Source organism: Felis catus, chromosome A2, assembly GCF_018350175.1.
Source record: "Felis catus isolate Fca126 chromosome A2, F.catus_Fca126_mat1.0, whole genome shotgun sequence".
In the NCBI taxonomy this organism is placed as follows: Eukaryota; Metazoa; Chordata; class Mammalia; order Carnivora; family Felidae; genus Felis; species Felis catus.
The window spans coordinates 132,368,851-132,392,558 of record NC_058369.1 but is presented as its reverse complement, the minus strand read 5'-3'; the positions used below and the strand labels follow the sequence as shown (position 1 = coordinate 132,392,558).

The 23,708-nt window shown below is 39.0% G+C and overlaps 2 long non-coding RNA genes across 2 annotated transcripts in view; one reads left to right on the top strand and one right to left on the bottom strand.

The window, feature by feature from the left end:
- The window catches only part of LOC111559534, a 327,598-nt gene that overhangs the window by 172,953 nt on the left and 130,937 nt on the right, over positions 1–23,708 (bottom strand). Inside the window, exon 3 of the long non-coding RNA XR_006594441.1 lies at positions 10,931–11,107. This is a non-coding gene — a long non-coding RNA (uncharacterized LOC111559534). The remainder of the gene's footprint in view (positions 1–10,930; positions 11,108–23,708) is intronic.
- Positions 1–23,708, top strand: part of LOC123383976 — an 82,114-nt gene that overhangs the window by 51,972 nt on the left and 6,434 nt on the right. The gene's annotated exons all lie outside the window — the stretch shown is intronic.

The window sequence follows — 23,708 nt, the reverse complement described above, 5'->3', positions numbered from 1 at the left end:
GGTAGCTGAGGTGGGACCATAATCTGTTCTTTTCCATAGTTTTTTAAGCTGGGTTCCAGGAAAGAGCAATCATATCTTGGTCAGGCCCATCTGACAGGGCATGGCAGATCTAGCAGTCAGTTTTTCAAAGTGTTTGCAACAACTTAGGAGAGCCACACAAGATATTTTACCCCATGAATAAAGTGGCAGGGATGATTATGAAAGAAAGAATTTATTAATGCTCTTTTTCCCTCATACCTTTTGGTATCTGAACTGTTCTTTCCCCAGAGAACAGGGATGCTGTTTTCCCTCAACTACCACAAAATCTGTGTATAGCTATATCCTCACCTTTTTTCTAACCACCTCCTACTCATAAAGAAGGATCAGGTGAAAGAGAGACATGGGAATTTTTATAAAACTTATCAAAACCCTTATGCTCCCCCACTTTGACAAATTGGCCATCATAGGAGGAAACTTAAAGCACTGCACTTGACCAAGTAGTTATTATCCTTATGTTCTAAGCCCATGGTTATTCAATCAGATAAGCCAAGTGGCTGACCAAAATTAAGTTAGAATTCATTAGGTCCCCTTTGGCTGGGCTGCCACCAAGAGGGTTACCAATCAGGCCATCCTGAAGTGGCTTTTAGGGACAAAAAAAGTCATTATGCCTAGGAATATCTCAGAAATACGAATTTGCAAAATAGATCTATATAACCCCCCTTTTGTCCTGATCATTATGACAATTATCCAGGAAGTGGCCAAAGTACAATGAACATTTATGTAGATAGCCATATTCAGTGACCAAATTGTCCTTAAACTGTGTGGACCAGGATGAGGTGGGGAGTTAAAGTCAGAGAGCTTTGAAGTCAATGTTTTATGAGGCCATTCTAAAAATCAATAATATCAGAGGATTGTGAATGGTCAAGTACATGGAAGATAACCAAAACCTTGCTATCACCCCTTATTCACTGGATTTTGTGATAAGAGCTGCATGACTGTCAAACTGCACATGAACTGAAAAGCTGAAAGCCTGACACCTATTAGTGGCCAGAATTGACTGATTGGACTGGAAAGGCAACCTCATAACGTGAAAAGTGTCAATAGTGGTAAGGTGCCATGGATAACCCTAAGAGGGGGGTCAAGGACCAGTTGTAGCCAGTCTGTCAAAAAGATTCCTACAATCTTCCAGACTATAGTTTTACAAGTAGCAGAACAAACATCTAGGCAACAGTCCAAGATTCATTCAATCTATAAGTAGGTTCATCAAGGGTAGTAAAGGCTAAAGCTATGAAAGTGTCTTAAGCTGTGCCCACAGAGAGGAACAACCAGTCATTTTTGGTTCTGTATGGCCGGCACTAAGGTTGAGGAGCCAGAGCTGATCAGTAGACACTGCTGGATTTCTGCTTAATCTGAATCATCAATGAACTAGGCCCAAATATTTAGGGGAAACTCTGTGAATTCAGGGCACCACTCAGGGCACATAGTCAGTAGCTTTATTTTAGGCTGCAGAGATGTCAGAAAGAGATGATAGGAAGAATTTTATGTTTCCCACTAGCATTTTTCCAGATGTGCTCTTACTGATCAGAAAAATCCCCCCAGGACTTTAGGAACATTCATAGTACAAGAATGTGAAACATTAATATCAATTATATATTCATCAAGGGAAGCCACAACAATATAGTACACTGAAATAACCCAAAGAGTCCAATCCACAAGTTCATTTTAACTTCCTTTCTCCACTGCAAACCTTTCCCAAACCCTGTCAGTTGAATTTGGGCATCCCTTTCCTCACCCTAGGATCATATAGGACAGTAACTTTCTGCCTGTACCTAACAGAGCTATAAAAATTTAGGTCCTTACCCTCTCCAAAGTTCTGCATGTTACTAGGATGAATAGGTATGGACTTCAGTCCCCCTTGGGAACAAGGAAACTTTAGCTTTTCTCCCTAATTATCTTTCTTTGTAAAGCAGCTAAGATCAGGCTAGTGAGGGAGGGAGGGAAAGGAAATGCAGAAGGTGAGAGTACTCTTGTGCTATTAAGTAAGGCACACTTACCGTAGGTCTCCAGTGACACAGTGGTTTTTCATGGCTCAACCAAACAAAATTCCCATGTTAGTGGCTCACCAAAGGCCTTTATCAACCAGGTTTATCATCACTTACACACATACTTTAGCTTTGGGGACCCTCTGATTCGGTAGCCCTAGGCACACTGCTTTGAGATTGCTGCTTTCAGGTTTGTACACTTTGATTCACTTGGGATTGATTTGAGCAATAGTCATCTTTTTTTAAAAATTTTTTATGTTTTTATTTTATTTTATTTTATTTTATTTTGAGAGAGAGAGCAAGAGAGAGACAGTGCAAGTAGGGGAGGGGCACAGAGAAAGGGAGACACAGAATCTGAAGCAGGCCCCAGGCTCTGAGCTGTCAGCACAGAGCCCGACGCAGGGCTTGAACCCACAAACTGCAAGATCATGACCTGAGATGAAGTCAGATGTTTTACTGACTGAGCCACTCAGGCACCCCTGAGCAATAGTCATCCTTTTAAATGGAATCTATCTTAATCTGTATCATTTGCTATCCCATGGCCAAAATAGTATACCTTAGGTTTATACCCAATTTCAGTAGAAAGGCTAGGGAGTATTCTGTGGTGTCAGGGCTGACTACAAAAATTTATCTAAAATTCTTTGGGTCAATTTTTCATTCTCCAGCAAGTAAACTCCTTTGGTATTGTTAGCCCAATGAGGGAAGTAAGAGTCCAAAGTCTAGTCAATATCTCACCTGTGGGTTCTCAAGGGAATTTATGTGTCCAGGAAATCTCCCTGGGAGGGCCTAATTTCCCTTAGTGCAGCCATGACCCACTGCAAAATAAAACAAAAAAACAAAAAACAAAACAAAACAAAACAAAAACCTTGTGACCTTTTACTGTCATCTCTGAATGGAACTAAGTTAGTCATGCTAAACTATGGAGAGACTGAGCCATGAAACTGCCCAGTTGTTGCCATTTTTTCTTAACAAGCAGGAAGTGCCTGGCTTCTCATCCCTTCATCTCTTTAGTAAACCAGCCAATGTTCTATAATGTGCCTAGATCCTGCCCATACTATTCATGGATTATCCTTCTTTCAGCCAAGCGGAGTGGACATTCTTTAGTTATTATCTGAAATGGGTTGGAAATTCTATTTACTTAGGATGACTCATAGTATTAGTTGCTAGTTGTTTCAATGGGGTTGACCTAAGACTGACTGCGTATTGTCAAGGAATCCTCCCCCTTCAACATAGGAGAAGAGTTAGCAACAATCAGGCCACCATTCATGTGTCTGTCTGTGAGACTACTTCCTGGCATTTGGCCTACAAACAACTCCCTAATACTTGCTCATTAAGAGGTAAGAAAACAGAGGACCATTTACTGCCAGGCTGGCCATACAATTTGGTTGCTATGTTTACTATAGGTAAAATTCCTAGGGGTTTCTCTCAAATACCACTAATTTCCCCATAAGGCCCTAACTTTTCCTCTTCCAGAAAGTGTATCTTTGTCAGTATCCCACCACCAAACTGTTGAGATCTGTGATGGGTCTGAGACTTTACTCTACTTGGGAGATAATGTGTTAGCCTGCCACAATTTTATGGGTGCTCGTCATAGATGTGAGACTCCTTTTTCCAACCCAAAGAACTTCATTACTCATAGCACAGCAACCAGCATGGAAGTCAACATATATTGTGTTGAGGAACTGAGACCAAGCTCTCCCAGAGCAAATAAAGAGGGTTAGATGATAACTGCATATGCAGTAGGTTGTGCTCTAGGAGATGAACTCTGAACCTGGGAACCCAAATCTTTTATAATGGGCAGTAGGCACACCTGAATATGCCTTGGAGGGAGACATTATCTTTATTATACTGGACAGTAAGCAAATCTGCCTCTTCCTCTGGAGAGAAATGACATTTCTATCTTACAAGCCTGTTTCTATACAAACATCCTTAAAAATTCAGTCTTAGAACAAAAGGCTTTGCTCCCAAGACAGAGAGAAACATGAAAGACCCATGGAGATTTTCTCATCACTTTTCATTCTACACATTCCACCATAGTTCAGGAACAGGGCACCTAATTCCAGGACTCAGAATGCTTCAATCTATCTCATCTCACCATAGTTAATATATCACCTGGATAATAAACATTTCCTTTCAGGATTCCTGTTCTCTTGGGCCATATGCCGGTTTAAAGATCAAGGCATTCAAAGCAAAGTTATTTTTCACAACATGAATCCTTATTCACTTTTCTAGTTTCCTACTTCTTTTCACTCTACCTCTTACCCTCTTCATGGAAAATATTTCTTATTTGATGGATTATATTCATAAAATTAAAGTACTTTTTAAATAAACAAAATGGATTTTATTTTATTAAATATTATACTCAGTATGTTTAGAACATGACTAGCAAAAACACCTGCCCTATACTGGACAGCGACTTAAAAACCTAGAAAAATATGGGCTGTACTTAAATTAAATAAAGATGGAGACAATATTGTTAAGGTTATGAGAAATGAAGATTTACACTGTGCATAGGATTTAGTATTGTGATTTCCCCTCAAATATGAGAACTGCATTATAGGGTGAAGTTGAACAGTGAGCAATCTGCCTCACATTTCATTTAGCTGATTAAGTTTTATAGAGGAGATAAAATTTCAATTCAATAACTCTAAGATATGTTGTTTCAGCCCTTACCTTAATAGCTTTAGTCAGGTTCCATGTAAGATGCTTACACAAAAACATAATGGAAAACCAGGGTTTTGGTATAAGATCGAAGTAAATGTCAGGATATCTATAGCAGAATGCACTAATGGTTCAAATTAATTCATTCCAATGGGATGCACTTAAACTACATCTCGCTCAGTCATAGGAAAACATTAGAAGTATGGAATATATGCATACATCCAGCAATGCATGGTGACAAAAAATATTCTTTATAAAATGAATTGAGGGCAAGTTTCTCTTCACCATTCTAAAAGTATACTGTATTGTAATATAGAGAATTAAAAAAAATTCTAACTAGTTAATATCAACCACTTGTCTTTTGTCAAATCACTCATGAGTAGGATGCCCATTTACAGAATAACAAAGCTCTAGAATAATCTTTTTGCAGTTGTCTTTTTAATGAAGTATTACCATTTTTGAGATGGATATATGACTTTAGGAATACTGACTATTTCTTTAATGATGAGAAATCTCAGCATTTACTGATAGTGAGAGGGAAGGAATTACATTTTATACTATAAAAGTTGCTTTCTTTTCTAGAATGCATGTGATATGAAAGGTGAGGCCTATGACACGTCCTTTAAAGACACAGGACAGATGGGGCGCCTGGGTGGCGCATTCGGTTAAGCGTCCGACTTCAGCCAGGTCACAATCTCTCGGTCTGGGAGTTCGAGCCCCGCGTCGGGCTCTGGGCTAATGGCTCAGAGCCTGGAGCCTACTTCTGATTCTGTGTCTCCCTCTCTCTCTGCCCCTCCCCCGTTCATGCTCTGTCTCTCTCTGTCCCAAAAATAAATAAACGTTGAAAAAAAAAATTTTTAAAGACACAGGACAGAAAGTCATGTCAGTTCCCTCCAGTTTTAATTGTTCTAGTCAGCAACAATTTTCCAGCTCCCTGTCAAGGAAGGGAAAAATGGTAAATGAAGTCCTTATGTACAAACCTGTCCCAAGACCAGAATTCTCTTGCCTTCATATGGAAACCACTGGATCATCACAGGGTTCACCTGAGTCCCATGGAAAAAACTATTTAAACTCATGTCTGGATTGCACAGGTGATCCCATCTGTCAGTCTTGTGAGACCCTTTCTGCTCTCTCTGTCCTTAATTGTTCTTTATTTTCTCTTCTGGCAAGAAAGCAGTAGTCAAGGCAAGCTGGGAACCAGAGTGTTATCAACTTGTTTGTGATGCTTTATTACCTGGCTTTGTGCAAATCTCTAATAACAAGGAAAGGTGGTATTGGCCTGTTAATAATTAATAGCACCCAGTGCAAATGAAGTACTTCTGTCATAGGGCTTCATCAGTAAGGTCACGGTACAATAGGGGTTGCGGGTTCTGTAAGCATGAGTGGTATTTGCATATGTCAGAACAGACCGTGCATGCTAACAGTACAAACACTTCACATCTGCTTCTGTTTACTCCCATGCTAACACCCCAAAGTACAGGAGTCCCGTGTTAATTGCTCAGTTACATACTGACTGTTGATGTGTTCTCCACAGAGCTTTTCATAAGTGCACTGTTGCAAATAAACTGCTAATGACTTTGCTTATTCCAGCCAACCTTTTAAGGAAATCTACAACATACATGCAGATTAATGATTCCTCTATTTAGCAGTGTGTCTTGTGACTAGGTTTGCATAGAGGCAGTATCAATTAAGTAGCAATTATCTGCAAAGTGGAAAAAAAGAGGGAAGATATAAATAAGTAATGAGCGTGATGCTAAAATCTCTGAGAACAACTAGAGTTGAACTCTGAGGCAAGGGCACCGACTAGTGAACATTTTCCCCCATATTTTCTTATACCTGAAACCCATGGAGCCCCCATGGAAACCAGAATAACAGACACTTAAGTTCTTAGGAATTTTTTATATTTGATTTTCAAGGTGATCACTATATTGAAACAGCAAAGAAACAAGGAAAAGCAAGGCTGAACTTAAACACTATTAACAAGACAGTTTATAAAGAAAAGAGAAAAGAGAAAAGAAGAAAGAGAAGAGAAGAGAAGAGAAAAGAAAAGGAAAAAAAGGAGAGGAAAGGAAAGGAAAGGAAAGGAAAGGAAAGGAAAGGAAAGGAAAGGAAAAGAAAGGAAAAGAAAGGAAAAATTGGCCCTATAAATGTCTATTCTATGAAAGGACGTGGCAAAAACATAACAGATTTTCTATGTATTTTATCAACAGAGGTCAGCACAGAGTCCTAATTTATCCTTCTATTCTTGTCAAACAATGGCCTTTATCAGTATCTCATAAGACTTATCTGGAAAATTCCACATTATCTGGTTATAAATGAAAAGACCAAGCTGGGTTCTGAAGATAGCAAAACACCCAAATTGGTAGAGTTAGTAACAAATTTTACAGAATCTACTTTTGTTTACTAATGTTGGTTTATAGCAACCAAATAGGTTCTTCCAGGTCAGGCTTCTCTCAGGAGATAGTCAGAGAGGCAGAGGACAGGGCCATTTGGCTATGGTCCTTGTTAACCAAGCCAGTTTTGACCTCAACAGCAGTGGACTGAGCAGGATGTGAATTGGAGCAGAGAGTCAAATGTTTCAAGGTTTCTCCAGAAGATCTAGAGCCCAACAGTTCCTTTGATAGCTTTTCTCCTCAGGGCTGACTATCACAGGTCAAAAAAAGAAGAAAAAATTTAACCTATCGTAATCATATTTTCCAAATCCTAAACAAGGACAAATGGTTTAACAAATATATATGGGTAAAGACCATTAGAAATGTGAACTGCAATGACTAGCATGCAGTTAGAGTCTAAGACAAAAAGACTCAATAAAACAGAAGTTTACACAACAACAAAGTATATTTTGCTGCAATACTCCAATCCTAAGTGAAGCTCCTGGCTTCTGGGCTGCTCTGCTCCATCTGGTAAGCCAGGAATTGTGGAGGCCACTGAGGTACACCACCCAGATTTTATTAAAGAAAATCGGCTGTGAGACTAGCTGCTGTAGCTTCAGATCTGTACAGATATTCATGTTGAGGCCACACTAATGCCCAGGCTACTCCTAGCTAATGAATAAGCATGGCAGGGGCACCAGAGGCAGGCCATTTCTGTCCAAAGCAAGAATCCTCTGGTGGGCGATTTTGGTCAGGGACTCCACATTGCCTTGACTGAGACTTCTCAGAGATGCTCTGCAATCTGGAGCACACCCCACTCCCGCCTCCTTCCTCCCTGCTCTCCATCCAGAGGTGTCAGAACTGACTGTAGCCCAAAGGCTCTCCCCATATCTCCTTCTCCCTCTCTCCTTTGGCTTTCAAAAATTTTCCCTTTAGTATTTGCTGTAGGTTCAGGCTCATTTAGGTGCAGTGTTTTCTTGTAACTAAAAAGTCTTGGGGCACCTGGGTGGCTCACTCTGTTAAGTGGCCTACTCTTGATTTTAGCTCAGGCACCATCTCACGGCTGGTGAGTTCGAGCCCTGCGTCCGGCTCTGTGCTGACAGCAAGGAGCCTGTTTGAGATTCTACCTCTCTCTCTGCCCCTCCCTGGTTTGTTCTCTCTCTGTCTCTCTCAAAATAAAATAATTAATAATTAATAATTATTAATTAATTTAATAAACTAATTAAAAAAAAAAAAAGGAAAGGAAAGAAAGTCTTTGAACAACTGGAGGTACCCATTCCCCTATCTGTAATTCTTTGGGTCAAATGCCATGCTGAATTCAGAATAGGGTGCATTCTACCTTATATCATATACCAACCCCATTTGGGGCACTCCACAGTGACCATACAGTAAAATCCAAACATGCATGCAAAGTAGGATAAATAGAGGCTATACATGATCTAACATAAACATATACACGATTGCACAAATTTTTGCCAAAAATACATAGAGATAATGCTAGGAATTATCTCTAAATATATTACAAAACAAACAACAAAATAATTAAGGAAATAAAGCAAAGGTTTTTGGTTTTCAGAGCTTTATAGATTTCAGAATTGTAAACTATTTATTTTTTAGTATATGTGCTGCCGAAGCGAGCACTGAACTATTTATTTTTTATACTATTACTACTAGTTTCCCCCTCATCACATTAATCATCCATTATATCCTAAGCTAATTATTCTCAAGCTTCAATATCAAAAAGGATCTCCTGGGGGCAGTTTTCAACTCTCAAATTTTTATTCAGTATGTCTAGTGTAAGGCCTAAAATCTGCATTTGAACAAGCTGGTTAACCCCATCTTCACTTGTGATCCTGATACAGAACGTTCTGAGATTCAAACTTTGAAAATATTGTTCTAGACTTTGAGTTCACTTTTCACTATGATAAACTACCAATATCACTAGTTCCAGGGTTAATCTCATGAATATTGAAGTTTGTTGCTTTTTTGAACATAGAACCAGCAAGCTAGCTTATTGTTCTTCCTCTTTGATTCTATCTACATTTGCAGCTAAGTCATACAGCATTTACTTCCTCGTGTGGTATTAACTTCATCAATAATTCTTCAGGGCTATTTATCTCGGAATGACAGAAGTTAGTACTTTGCGTGTGTGTGTGTGGAACTGAAATAGAGCTGAATAATTTCTACTTATCTTTGAATATCTGTCTCACCAGAGTATCAGCTTGAGCATATAGAGTTGTTCAAGGAGTCCCCTGTTCCCATGATAGTTGGAGTTATAGGTAGAAAAACTATAGACACCTCTGGTAGGTAAGTGAATCCACAATAGGAATAGCAGGACAACTGACATGAAAAAATGTTTGTAAGTGTACTCTCACTCAGTACTACTTTTAGCTTAGTTCTCTTGCAGGAACAATTTTCTTTTGACCTAGTAAAGCAAGTAATATTTCTAAAGTTTCCTTTCCCTTTCCAAAGATATTCTTATTTCTGTTTTAAATTGAGTGCTTCCCAAAATTGAAGACTAATCAAAGACTGTAATGGGATAATGTTAGAAGGAAAAAAACAAGGTCTGTAAAAGGGTCCAAGTATTTACTTGAGTAATATGTTTACTGCAAACAAATGTTTGCTCACTCCTGAGTAGGAATTTAAAGTCCTCTGCTGAAACAGCTTGAATGGCCATTGATACTAATATCAATAAGGGGAACACAAGAAAACCTAAATCTGAAAGCATTCTTTAGAATTACATGAATACCATTACTTCCATAGGTTTCATGATTATCAAACTGGGGAATATGACATTTTGCTAGAATTTAACCAGAATTAGAGGTTAAATGTGGTGTATATCCCCAGTGAAACAATTTTAAGAAAATGTTAGAAAAAAATGAAAACTTTTTATGCTAAAATAAGCAGAGGCATTATGGTATAGAATACAAAGTTTGTGTGCTTTAATTAGTAAAACACACATCTCTTTAGAAATACCATAAATAAAAATGCCTCTTTAGACTAAGACCTCATAACATACAGAGGTCTGTCTTCTTTCTCAGTGATTCAGGGTAAGTTGGTGGGAAAGTTTAGGAAACACTACGGTTGATTGTGACATGTGGGGTTAGGTATTTCCTGCAAGGAGTGTAAACGTGCCTACTTTATTATTCTAGTGCCTGCTCTTGAATTCTCCATCTCAACTTGCAATATATGGAGTTGAAAGCTGTATGAAAATCGTGTGTTTTACTTGTGCTACCAAGGATATGCAACAGGATGTTAAAAGTGAACTATTTCTGACTCTGTTTTGGCTAAAGCCCCAAGACAATATTTGCCATATTCTAAAGTTAGACCACCTATGAAGGACTTGCAAAGAAATAGAGGAAATAGAGAAGGAACCCACAAGGCCCTTTTCCCCCTTCAGGTAACAACCTATAGCAGGCCAACTTGGGGTGAGGAGAAGCTCTGACTCAGATGAAGTTTGATTTTACACGGACTAGACATTTTAATTGCTGAAACGAGACTTTCCTTTTGTGACAAGAGGTGATCGGAGGACCTTTTACTACCTAAGAGTGACCAAAAATCATAGGATTTCCTCTCAATTTCATCTGAGTAGTAGAGCAAATAAACCTACAGAGTGGGTCTGAATGGGCAGTGGAAGGAAAATAATGGTGTTTTGTTTTTTGTTTTTTTTTTTTACTATATGCCTGTGTGCCTGTGACTGGGACATGAATCAGGAAGAAAGAAGCAGTATAAGGAAACATTTAGAAATTGCTACCAATTCTTTTCTTTTGTGTTTGTTTGCTTTAAGGGGCTATTATGCTTATTTTTATGAACTCTAATTTTTTTTAACAAAATCAGGACTTTTCCTTTCCACTTTACAACACATTCTCTGCTTACCTCTGCTATATGTTCTGAGCTCATTCTCCATTCAATTCTGTTGTCAGTGTTCACTTTATCCATATTTTGCTTTTAAAATATTATAGTGATATTGTGTATCATATTCTATAGGCTCTATATTTTCCCAATTTCCAGGTTTTATGGGAACTGTCTTCTGATTTCCAGAAATACCTGACGCTGAAAACAGAAGAGGAAATTACATTGTAAAGAACAGAAAAATAAATAAATACTGGTTATAACTTCCCCCCCAAAGTGTTTATCACTTGGCCTACAAATTCCTGACCTGCTTACCAATTTATCTAATCAGGAGAAATAGACTGACATCCAGGATATATAAATCAATCCAGTCCTATTATTATGAGAACACTGGCTTCAAAATCATAGGACAAAATCATAGGACAAAGTGAGTAAAGAAAGAATTCATTTTACCATCAAGGGAAATATTTTTTTAAGGAAGTCTTAATTATATGAGAATTATCTTACTCTATAAAACCAGACACAGAGATTCATACTGAGATACTTGTTAAAGGTTAAATCTCAAATACTGAGCGGTGTTAAAAAATGGATCTTGAAAAGGTGCTAATAATAGGTGCAGATATTTATTGAGCACCTTTTAACTGTTAGGCACTGTGCTGGGTTCTGGCCACATACTGATAATGAATGGATGCTTCCTGATCTCTAGATGCTCAAAGGGTAGAAAAGAAAACATATATAAGTAAATTAATACTTAGAATTATACATACAATAAGAGGATATATAAAAGATAAACTGAGAGATGACCACGGGAAAGAGGGTTATCTCTGTTAGAAAGTCAGGCGAGGAGGCGCTTCTGGTCAAAGGTCAAGTCAGCACTGGCTTTTGAAGAATAGCCCAGGAGACAACGGGCACCTCAAATAGAAAAAGCAGAAAGCACAGAAGCTCACATGCAAAGCAGTGTGGCGTGTTCAGGAATCCCACTAGCAGGATCAAGTAAGTGGAACATTAAATGCACACAGACAGGAGTAATTAGGGCCAGTAAAGGAGGCAAAGGTGGTAGAAAAGGGCAGGTTATAAAAGGACTCTGCTAAGGAACTTCATCTTGAGGGCAGTAGGAAGTCAGTAGAAGATTTTATATGAGTGAGAGATGAATTGGTCAGTGATTTAAAAGAATTCGTGTAGGGGCGCCTGGGTGGCTCAGTTGGTTAAGTGTCTGACTTCGGCTCAGATCATGATCTCACGGTTCGTGGGTTAAAGCCCCGTGTCAGGTTCTGTGCTGACAGCTCAGAGCCTGGAGCCTGCTTCAGATTCTGTGTCTCCCTCTCTCTCTGCCCCTCCCCTGCTCATGCTCTGTCTCTCAAAAATAAATAAATGTTGAAAAAAGTTAAAAAAATAAATAAATAAAAGAATTCATGTAGCTAAAAGTAAGACATGGAATAGAGGGAAGGGGAACCTACAAATAAAAAGAAACTATATTCCTAGTGGCTGAAGAAGTAGAAAGAGGAGAGGAAGAACAAGAGAGATTTTAGAGGAAGAACACTTAGGGAGAGGGGTGGGGGTGGGGGAGGAAAGGAAAGAGAGAGAGAAAAGAAGAGAGAGAGAGCTGCAAACAAGAGGAAGATGAGAAAATGTAATGCAATTAAAGAAATAGTTTGCTTGAAATTTTTGAGTCTAGGTGTATTAGGCAAAATAATGCCTCCCTTACCTGCCTTCAGAAGTTCCATTCTAATCCCTGGAATTTATAAATATGTAACCTTACTTGGTGGAAGGGACTTTGATGTAATTAAGTTGAGGATTTTCAAATGGGGAGATTATTCTGGATTAGCCAGGTGGGCCCTCTGTAATCATAGCAGCACAGTCACTTGAATTTTTTCCTCTGATAGTTCTAACATCTAAGTCTGGTTCTGTTGACTTAACTAAAAAATTTTAAATTTATTTTTATTTTAAAGAGAGAGAGGTTCAAGCAGGGGAGAGGGGCAGAGGGAGACAGAGAAGAGAGAGAGAGATAGAGAGAGAGATCTCAAGTGGGCTCTACACCTAGCACGGAGCCTGACACGGGGCTCGATCCCACAAGTGTGGGACCATGACCTGAGCCAAAATTGAGTTAGACGTTCAACCCACTGAGCCATCCAGGCGCTCCTGGTTCTGTTGATTTCTTTATGTCTTGGAAATGTTTTATATTTTCTTGCTTTTTGGGCCTCACTTCTTAAAACTGAATTCCTATAAATGAACAGTAGGAACCAAGGTAAATAATCTTTATGTTCAGAAATTGTTCATCTCTCCTTTCATCAGGCCGTTGATGTGGGTCTGACTCAAGGTGGTCAGTAGTTTACTTAGAATTTGTTGAACAGGCTTCAAATTTTTCCAGTAGTAGACACCTACGCCCCGTGTTTAGTATAAGGACCGTGATTGCCAAAAAGTTTTTCTGTGTTCCTGCTCTTCGGACCGCTTTCAGGAGCCCCTGCACACCCGTGTCACATATTTCTCTCCTTGCTCGTGCCCTCCAAAGGCAGAGGTTGTTGTTGCTTGTCACTCAGGCACAAATGTACGGCTCTATGGAGGAAGAGGTGTTCTACCTGTCCTCCATCCTCAGTGTTCTAAGGGGCTTGCACCGGAGCCTGCTGGGTGGGGCCTTTGCAGTGTTCTAGTTCGTCTACTTTCAGTGGCAGACAGCTTCCTCCATCTTAGTCACTTCAGGTGGCTAAACAGAATACTATAGGGTGGGTGGCTAATAGATGACAAATATTTATTTCTTACAGTTCTGGAGGCTGGAAGCCCAAGATCCAGGTGCTGGCAGATTCAGTGTCTGGTCAGGAATTGCTTCCTGTTTCACAGATGGCTGTTTTTTCACTATGTCCTCACCTCGGGGTCTGGGTGAAGAAGCGCTCTGGGGTTTCTTTGTATGGGTGCTCATTCCATTCATGAGCACTCTACCCTCATGATCTAATCACTCCCAAAGGCCCCACCTCCAAATTCTCTCACACAGGGGATTAGGACTTTAACATAGGAATTCAGTCTATAGCTCCCTCCACACAGCATAGATTCTAGAGAGCATGCAGATTTCCTTCTTTTGTTTTTTTAATGTCTATTTATTTTTGAGAGAGAGAGAGAGAGAGAGAGAGAGAGAGAGAGAGAGAGCAGGGGCGGGGCTGAGAGAGAGGGAGACACAGAATCTGAAGCAGGCTCCAGGCTCTGAGCTGTCAGCACAGAGCCGGACGCAGAGTTCGAACTCACAAGCCATGAGATCCTGACCTGAGCCAAGTCAGACAATTTAACTGAGCCACCTGGTGCCCCTCCTTCTTATCTATGACAGCCTAACTGTCTTCTATGAGTGGGGTAGTTAGCAAGCATAAATTTCCTGCCCCTCCCCAGCAGCCTTAGACATACTTTTGTATCAGTGCAGGATCCTGGGCATACATTTATTTCCTGAGTCCCTCCCAGCAAAAGATGGTTTTTCCTAGGATCAGTGGAGGATGGATGGAGAGGAGTCAGATTCTCTAACTTCTTCACACTCAGGGGCACCTGAATTTTTCTTGTAACAGGGAGTTAAGAGATTTTCCTGCCCCTGGGTAGCAGTAACCCCTGGGTTTTTAAGTACATTTGACTCTTGAGCAATGTAGGGGTTAGGGGCACTGACCCCCATACAGCCCAAAATCCACATATAACTTTTGACTCCCCCCAAAATTAACTACTGATAGCCTACTGTTGACCAGAATCCTTATTGATAATATAAACAATTCATTAACACACATTTGGTATGCTATATATATTATATACTATATTCTCACAACAAAGTAAGCTAGAGAAAAGGTTATTTAAAAATCATAAGAGAAAATATATTTACAATACTTTACATATACTTTTTGAAAAAAAATCCACATATAAGTGGACCCATAGATTTCAAACCCATGGTTGTTCTAGGGTCACCTGTATTGTATACCACTTTGGCCTACATTCCACTGGTCTGAACCCAGTCAGTCAGTCACATGTAGCTCTAAAAGGGAGAGCTGGGAAATGTAGTTTCCTGTGTACACAGGAGGAAAATGAAAAGGTGTGTAAAACACATAGCATTGTCTCAGCCTTACCATGATAATGGGAAAGGGACTAAATTGAGGACTCCCTGCAGTTTTCAATCTCCTTAGCTTTGTAACCATGACTCTGGATAATCTGGCATCTGTCTACATCTCCAGCTTTATTTTCTCCCACATCCCACACATATCCTGTGGTGCAGGATAACTGTTTTCACTTATCTAAAAGACTGTGCTCTCTTGAGCTATGTCTTTGCATATGCTCCTCCCCCTTTCTTCACTGAGTTTCCCTTTCTACATCATAACTTCAGGGAATATTCTCCAGCCTTTCTTCTGTGACCCTATAAATCTCCACATTTTTCTATTCCAGCAGTTACCACGCTGTGGTATAATTGATTATAAGTTCTTTGAAGATAGGACAGGAAAATGCAGAGACACGAGGATGGGTAGCAGATTTCATTTGCATTCAGGATGCTGTAGGTCTAATGGTCTGAAAGCAATCTGTATACCCAACCCTGACTACAGTATTGACTCAACTCCTTTGTTTCTGCTATTCTCATTCTCCTGCTTTTGTATACACCACTACTCACCAAGTGATGTTTACTATAACTCATATTCTTTTTTTCATAACTCATACTCTTTATAAAGAAATATTTTAATAATATATTAAAGGAGAGCAAAATATACCACCCCAAAACATGGCACAAGGATTATTTTGAGCTGGTTATTTTTTAAAACGGCAGACACTAGAGAAGCTTAGAAAACCAACCAGAGGTTACCCTTTTGTAAGAGACATTTACATTGATAAGGGAAACCCATTTGTATGGATCTCTCTCTCTCTGTACCAGGAAGAAAAACATGACCAAACCTTTAGAAACTTCTCAACTGAGAAGGCAAGAACTGAAATCTCCATAACTTTATCCTTGTTTACTGTGCCTTTCCTGATAACTTCTCATGATTGGCCTTCCTCTCTCTCACCACCGCCCCCCCCCCCCACATCTTTTGTCCTTAGCTGAAGATCGTATTTAAGGTGGTAGGTTGGACCATTTTGGAGAGTTACTTAGTTTTCCTGGGTATCTCCCATGTATACTGAAGGTATAAGATTATTAAACTTCTATTTTTCTCCCATTAATCTGTCCCTTATTCCACGGTGGGATGGGGGTTCTAGCCAAGAACCTAGAAGGGTAGATATACAATATATAATATAGTAGCTAATACTTACTGATAATCATTATTCTAAGTGTTTTACATGTATCAATTCACTTAATTCTCACAACTTTATGAAGGTATCATAATTATCTTATTAAAATAAATGAAGAAAAGCACAGGGAGCTTAAGTAACTTACTCAACCTGACAAAGCTAGCAAGACTTAGACTTGGGATATGGAGCAAGGTAGTCTGGCTTTGTGGCCTGAGTTCTTGGGACCAGCACTCATCCTCTGTCAGTTAGCTGTGGCAATATTGGTGTCATTATTTTGTACCAAGAATGTGACTATATCAGTCAGGATCCAGATGGAAAAGCATATTTCAACATAGTTCATTTAAGAGAGAAATATTAATATAGAATGTTGGCTAAACAGCAAGTTTAGAATGTTGGAGGACAAACAATACAGAAGAGAAATATTACAGAGGTTACACAGAGGTTGAGTTATTAGAATCTTTTAAAAAAAATTTTTAATGTTTATTTATGTTTGAGAGAGAGAGAGAGAGAGAGAGAGAGAGAGAGAGAGAGCATGAGCAGGGAAGGCACAGAGAGAGAGGGAACCAAGGATCCTAAGTGGGATCTGATGCTCTCTGACAGCAGAGAGCCTGATCCGGGGCTCAAACTCACAAACTACAAGATCATGACCTGAGCTGAAGTCAGACACTTAGTTGTTTGAGCCACCCAGGCATCCCAATTATTAGAATCTTAAAGCTTAGAGAAGGGACCCCAAATTGCTGGGACTCAAAATGCTAAGGAGATATTGCCTGGCTGGGTCTGTACCTTGGGAGCTTGGAGAAAGTACATTGCAGAGCTAGGAGCAGGACTTTTGAGCAGAGTGGGTTACTTAGCTGGTGATAGTACCTCAACAAAATGGAGGAAAGATCCTACAGAGTTAAAATTCAGACCTCTGTGGAGGGAGAGTGATCTAGCTGGTGCTCTGTGCTGGTCATCTATCTTAAGATCATAAAGGAGGCTGCCCCAGAAATTGGAATTCAGAATTCTAAGAAAGGGTGCCTGCCAACTGGTGCTAGTATTCTGGAGGGATTACATGAGTCTATTTCAGGGAGTGTGGGAGAGACAAGAACCAACAGTCACTACCAGGGGAAGAACTCTTGTGGAGATGCAGAGAGGGACAAGCAAACAGGAGTAAGGAAACTTCTTCTCTTGTCATCTTAGCTGTTGAAATAACCTAACAGGGAGCCAGCTGACAAAGAAGAAACGTGGTTTGCAAACAAAATTAAATGAGGATAGGTTTACTGATCTGAGAACTTGGAAGAAGGATCTTGCAAAGCAGGAATCATAATATTCAGAAGGTATTACTTGAGTTAGTGCTGGTACCAACCCTGAAACAGAAAAAAAAAAAAAAAGGAAGAAGAAAATATCAGAAAATCATGGTGTATTTGAGTGTAATAAGGATGTTTCTGGAGATCAGAAAAAATAGTTTGATAATGCAACACATTAACTTATATATGCAGAGCCTATTAGAAGGTGTCACTGCATTTGGGGATGATCTAATCAAGATTCTTAGAAGGAGCTGGTATTAGCAACAGAAGTTTGAATTATTTGTCTGAAACACTTATGAGCTTAACTTCTCTCTTAATTTCTCTTAATTTCTTAATTTATCTATCTTAATTTATCTTAATTTCTCTCTTAAAACAACTAATGAATTTTAATTTACCCATTTATTAAACATTTTCTGGATATCTTCTATATTGCACCTGCTTCTGTTTGTTAGGTCAGAGATGGGACAAACTCCACAAACGAAATATGGTGTAGGTGCAAAGCAGGTTCATTGATAAAATTTACAGGCAGAGGGACAAAAAAACACATGTAGTATCCCCAAGTCTCTCCGTCTAACAGAAAGTTGTCCATGGGTGTGGTGTAACTGGATGTGCAGTGGGGGTGCTCCTGAACAGGCTATGCCTCCTGCCATCCCTACTCCTACCTTACATACACTCTACATTTTCTGGAGAAATTGGAAGGAGGCAAAAAGAACCATTGGATGGATAGTCTAATTATGGTGTATCGGAAGGAGTCCAGCCAGGAAACAGAAACTGCACCAGTTATCTAAACAAAGAAATTTAATATAAAGAATTGCTAACCCAGTAGGAACTTGTTAACTAGAAAATCTACAGGCCAAAAGGGAATCCTATGCTGTCACTGAGCAACTAAGGGATGAGTAACTAAAGGGTAAGAAGGGAAGTGGTTTCAATCAATGAAATTTAGAAGAGGGGTTCCATAGAGTTGAGACTCAAGACTATAGAAGAGGGTCCCCATGAGCCTAAAACCCAAACGTCTGAAGAAGAGGTGTCATTCTGCTGGTTTTGCTGTTTCATGGTGGAGGAAGTGGTCCATGATGAATCTGGTTTTGCAAGTGTGTGAAAATCTACAAACCAGATCCAGCTGTTACTACAGGAAGGAATCATGACTATCAGGATGAAGAATCATTGCTAGGATGACGCTCAGAGGAATAGGAATCAAAACAGAAGAGACCAAGACTCTTCTTAAAGCAACCTAGTAGAATCTCTCTAGTAACCCCTATTGGCAGAGAACAGGAGCCTTCACCATGGAGGTAAAATGTAGAAATGTTCTTTGTGGAGTCCAAGCACTAGCATCACAGAGCCTAGCATAAAACAGTGGGTTTAGGCCAAAAGACAATAGTTTGAAAAGCAGCACAAACGGAAAGTCTTGGGCTATGTGTTTGGGGAAGGGGCTTGCTAAAGAGAGAAACCTTCTCATTTCAACTGTAAGTCGGAGGCCTGAGGAGTTTGCCCACCCGCCTAAATCTCAGTTGGTCACTGAGCAGTCCATCCTGGTGAGCCAGCTGTTGTGGAGGATAGCTTAGGAGCACCATTCAGCAGATGGAGGAGTCCATCACTTTAATGTTTTTGTAAGTTTCAGAAAAAAAATAATAAGGTGAGGGTGGGATGTAATAAGTGCACTCTCTCACATACCAGTGGGTATTTAATCATATCAACTAGTTTAAAAACCTTTTGAGTCCAATTTCCTTTAAAGTCCCCTTTTCTTCAGCAACTGGTGAAAGATCTCTTGCGTCAAACAGTCCATTGCAAAGATTAATCTAACAGTGATGTGTTGGATGAAAAGGAGGAGGGAGACAGGAAGGCCAATTAGACAGTTAAGCCTATGATCTGACCTATCATTGTGACATGGGAACTGGAAAGACAGAAACATAAACATCACGTGAAAGGAAAACAAAAGCAAGTAAGATTATAGCAAATGAAACTTATCACATTGTTTTATAGCCAGTTGTTAATATGTCCCTCTCTTTTGCTAGATTCTGAGCAATGTGCTTACAAAGACATTTTCTCATTTATCATTGTTATGGGAGGTGAAGGAAGGCAGACTCTAACAGGAGGACTGTAACAGTGTTTAAAAATTGAGAGAGCAAGACTTTTCTGAAAGCAGCTTGGTGAGAAGGGCACCACTAGTGGAGACGTGGAGCAGGCCTGCCAAAATAAGTGTGAGTGGTATTGGTGGCAACTGGACAGCAACCTGAGTGTCATTAGCAGGCTCCAGTTGTGGCAATTGGCAAAGTCATGAGGTCCAGTGTCATCAGCAACTGTCATGCAATAATAGCTAAATCTGTGAGGCTGTCAAGTGGATGGAAAGGAGCATGCATTTTTGCAGCGTGCTTATAATGGCTGCCAAGAGGAAGGCATCTAACGCTCCATAATCCTGTTATTGGAAGTAACCACCTTCCAATAAGGCAGTTAGAGTGATGATGATGGTGATAATGTAGCATCTAAACTTTATATAAAGTTCCTTCTGTGAGCCAGAAACCTTGTCAAATATTATACATACATTATTTTCTTGATCCTTACAGATCAACTACAAAGTAGGTACTATTATCATTATGCCCACTCCACAAATTATGGAACCTGGGCTTAACAAATTAAAGTGTGGGCCAAGATCACACAGATTTAAATGGAAGACCCAGGTTTGCTGTTCCAAAAGACTATGATATCAACTATGAGGTTTTATAAAGAAGTTCAAGACCAAAAATGCCATTTATTACTATAATTACTCCTTCCATTGCTCATTGTTACCTGCCAGGCTCACATGGACTGGAAGTTGAAGATTCTATCTAATGGCTTATAAAAATTATGAACCAGGCTTAAGAAAACCCAAATTCCTAAATATATTTGGAACTATAGTGAAAAATGTTTATAATTTGTCAGAAATGGTATCACAGGTATTTTAGAACCCAAGAAATTATGACATAAATTGAATATGTTATCTTTGTTTGGTTTTACATGCAGATATGTGTTACATACAAGTTATAAAGTTCAAATAAATGAAAAGAATGGTACTTGTATCTTACAAAGACAAAGAATTGGACATGTTGGGAAATAGCTTTGGCGTCTTTTTTTTTTTGACCCTCATAATCACTTGTGACCCTAGGATGGCACTAAGCCATCAAATATAAACTGATTTTCTCTGGTGTCTGATTGCAAGCTGTAGGCCTTCATTATGAATATGGTGCTGAATATATCATTTCTTATCATCATCTGTCAAAGAGAAAAAGCAAAGTAAGAATTAAAGAGGTCCTTAATGGATAGGCTTAACACTGATGATGTTTTTATTGCCTCAGATTTTCCATGTATAACATTATACATCCTGCAAAGGTGTTGCCATCCTGAAGAACAGATGTGATAGAACTGGGAAAAATTCTGAGTAGTGATAGGGACCTTATCACTGAATGTAATATAAATGGCACTTAACCGTGAGAACCAAAAAATCACTTTAATCAATACCTAACAAAGATCAGAATGTCTTTCTTAACTGGAAATCGTACAACCTCTCCCCCACATGAAACTCACCCTACTTAAGAATTATAGAAAGGATTCCCCTATAGTTTTGGAAACTTGGTTTGGGATAGTAGAGAGAAGAGTGAGATAAATTGGCGTTCTCTACTGCTTTCCTTTTCTTTCTCCCCCTTTTTTTCATCCCAATACTTGCTCTCCACAAGAGACTATGTGACCTTGGATAAATTATTCACTCTTGCTTTTAATTGTCTCCTTACTAAAGCTAAGAGAGCTGGATTTGTTCTTCATTTCTATTACTTCTTCTATATCCTCATGATTTCCCCTCTTCATTTCCTACTCTGCAAAGCTGAAAGTGGCTTTAAAAAAAACATAGAGGAGTAAAAGATAGAAGATAGAATAAGTATGGCAGCTTGTTAGTCCAGGAAAATAATTGTTATTTGTTAAGCAATATTTGTTTAAATCATAAAATATTTACATAAAATACAAAGACAAAAATATTTGCTTCTAATTTTTTAAATGTTTACGTATTTTTGAGAGAGAGAGAGAATAAGCATAAGCTGGGAGGTGCAGAGGGGGGTGGGAGGGACAGAGGATCTGAAGCAGGCTCTGCCCTGACAGCAGTGAGCCCGATGCGGGGCTCTAGCTCAAGAACCACCGTGAGATCATGACCTGAGGCGAAGTTGGAATCTCAACTAACTGACCCACCCAGGCACAGTTTGTTTTCTTAAACAATTTGTTTTCTTAAACATTAAGTAGCTAATTTGTTTTCTTAAACATTAAGTAGCTTATATTTAACTAACTGCTCATTTTTTATAGTATAATACTCTCTTTGAGGATAACAATTTTACTTATTTAAAAGTCCCATTCTAATTATTCTATTAATTCTGTTTCTGCAGGTGTAAATTCAGGTTGTTGGCTTTATTGTTTCATCCTTTATGGCATAGGTGCTTCCAAATATTTGTGACTTGTGATTCCTGATTATGAACTTAAGTTTGTAACTAATATTTCCCACTAGATTTTCCACTGCTGATTTAAACTTGCTGTAGATTTTTGGTAGATGCACATTATCTAGTTAAGAAGCTCTGTGTAGTCTTAGATTGCTAAAATTTTATCATTAATTGGTTTAGTCCATCCATGGTGGTTTTAACATCACTGACAATATTTTCATGTTAAAAGTTCTATTTGGGGGCGCCTGGGTGGCGTAGTCGGTTAAGCGTCCGACTTCAGCCAGGTCACGATCTCGCGGTCCGTGAGTTCGAGCCCCGCGTCAGGCTCTGGGGTGATGGCTCAGAGCCTGGAGCCTGTTTCCGATTCTGTGTCTCCCTCTCTCTCTGCCCCTCCCCCGTTCACGCTCTGTCTCTCTCTGTCCCAAAAATAAATAAACGTTGAAAAAAAAAATTAAAAAAAAAAAGTTCTATTTGGTTGTTTTTCATTTTTTCCCTTTTTTTCCCCTTAATTTCTATCCTTTATTAGATTTCTGTTACTTTACTATAATTTTGTTTTTCATCATTTTAAAATTCAGGACTCAGCAAGACACTTAGCAACTTTCTCTGGCTGTTGTGACTGTGTTTTCAAGGCCTCTTTACATGACTGCAACTGCCTTCAGGGCTGTGACGTGTTTGCAGGACACTTGTTTCTAACTATTTTCCTTGCACTGGTTTAAAGGTACTGTCCTAGTCTCATCTAAGGGCAAGTAACTCATTCCCCACTGCTCTGGAGCTGTGTCATGTCTGATACGCCTGTGCTCTGTCATGGCATCAGTTAGTTACATAGGTGTATGGCTTTGACTATATCCTTCAGGTTTGACACCAGGAAATTTCCCTCTCTTTTATTCTGTCCCTTCCTTTTCTTTCTCTCTCTCTTCTTAAGCTTGGCTGTGATTTATTTTTTTTTTTTAATTTTGTCTAGTACCTTACATATTTCCATGTTTCTGGAAAGCATTATAAGATAGTAATGTTATAATAACCATTTTTCCATGTGTTCTCTACATGCTAGTTTAATTTCTTTTCCTTAGAAAAAACTAAAATATATGAATCTTTTGGTAGAAAAAAAAGTCATTTCAGCTTCTTACATTTTTTCCAATTGTCATCCAGCAAGTACACTGATACTAGTAGTGTCTGATAGTATCTGTTTCTCTAAATACATGCTGTTTCTTGAAGGTTGAATAAAAGTTAACCAAACGAAGAAGGGAAGACGTTCCTTCCAAACAGAAGGAACAGTAGGTGAGAATGCAAAGAAATATGAAAAATATGTGTTTGGGGGTTATAAGGGGTTCACCACGACATGGAAGATCATGGATTTACAAATTGTAAAGGATTAAAATCCTTGCCCTGTTGCTTTCACATCCTGGGAAAGTAAGTTCATTAACATATTAGGCCTGCTTTTTGTCTCCTATGACATAATAGTTTTCCACTTTTAGTTTTCCAGTGAATATTAAATAAAATACTGTTAGTAGTGCACCTAGTAGGTGTAGATCACCTAGTAGGTGATCAGTCAATAGTAAATTATATCCATACCTAGAACGATAGGTCCATAATAGCCAAGTGTTGACGGATGGATGGAAAATAATTCTGATTCCACGGTATGCAAAGTTCATGAGGTCAGAAAAAGAGAAAGTTTAGATTTAAACTTTAAAAAGTTTAGTGGGCTATGTAGGGTAAAAGAAAACATTTTCAATTGTTAAATCAGCCATACATTTCAGGAATAAATCTTATTGGTAACATATTATCATTTTTATATATTGCTAGATTTTATTTGCTAATATTTTGTTGGGGAGTATAAAT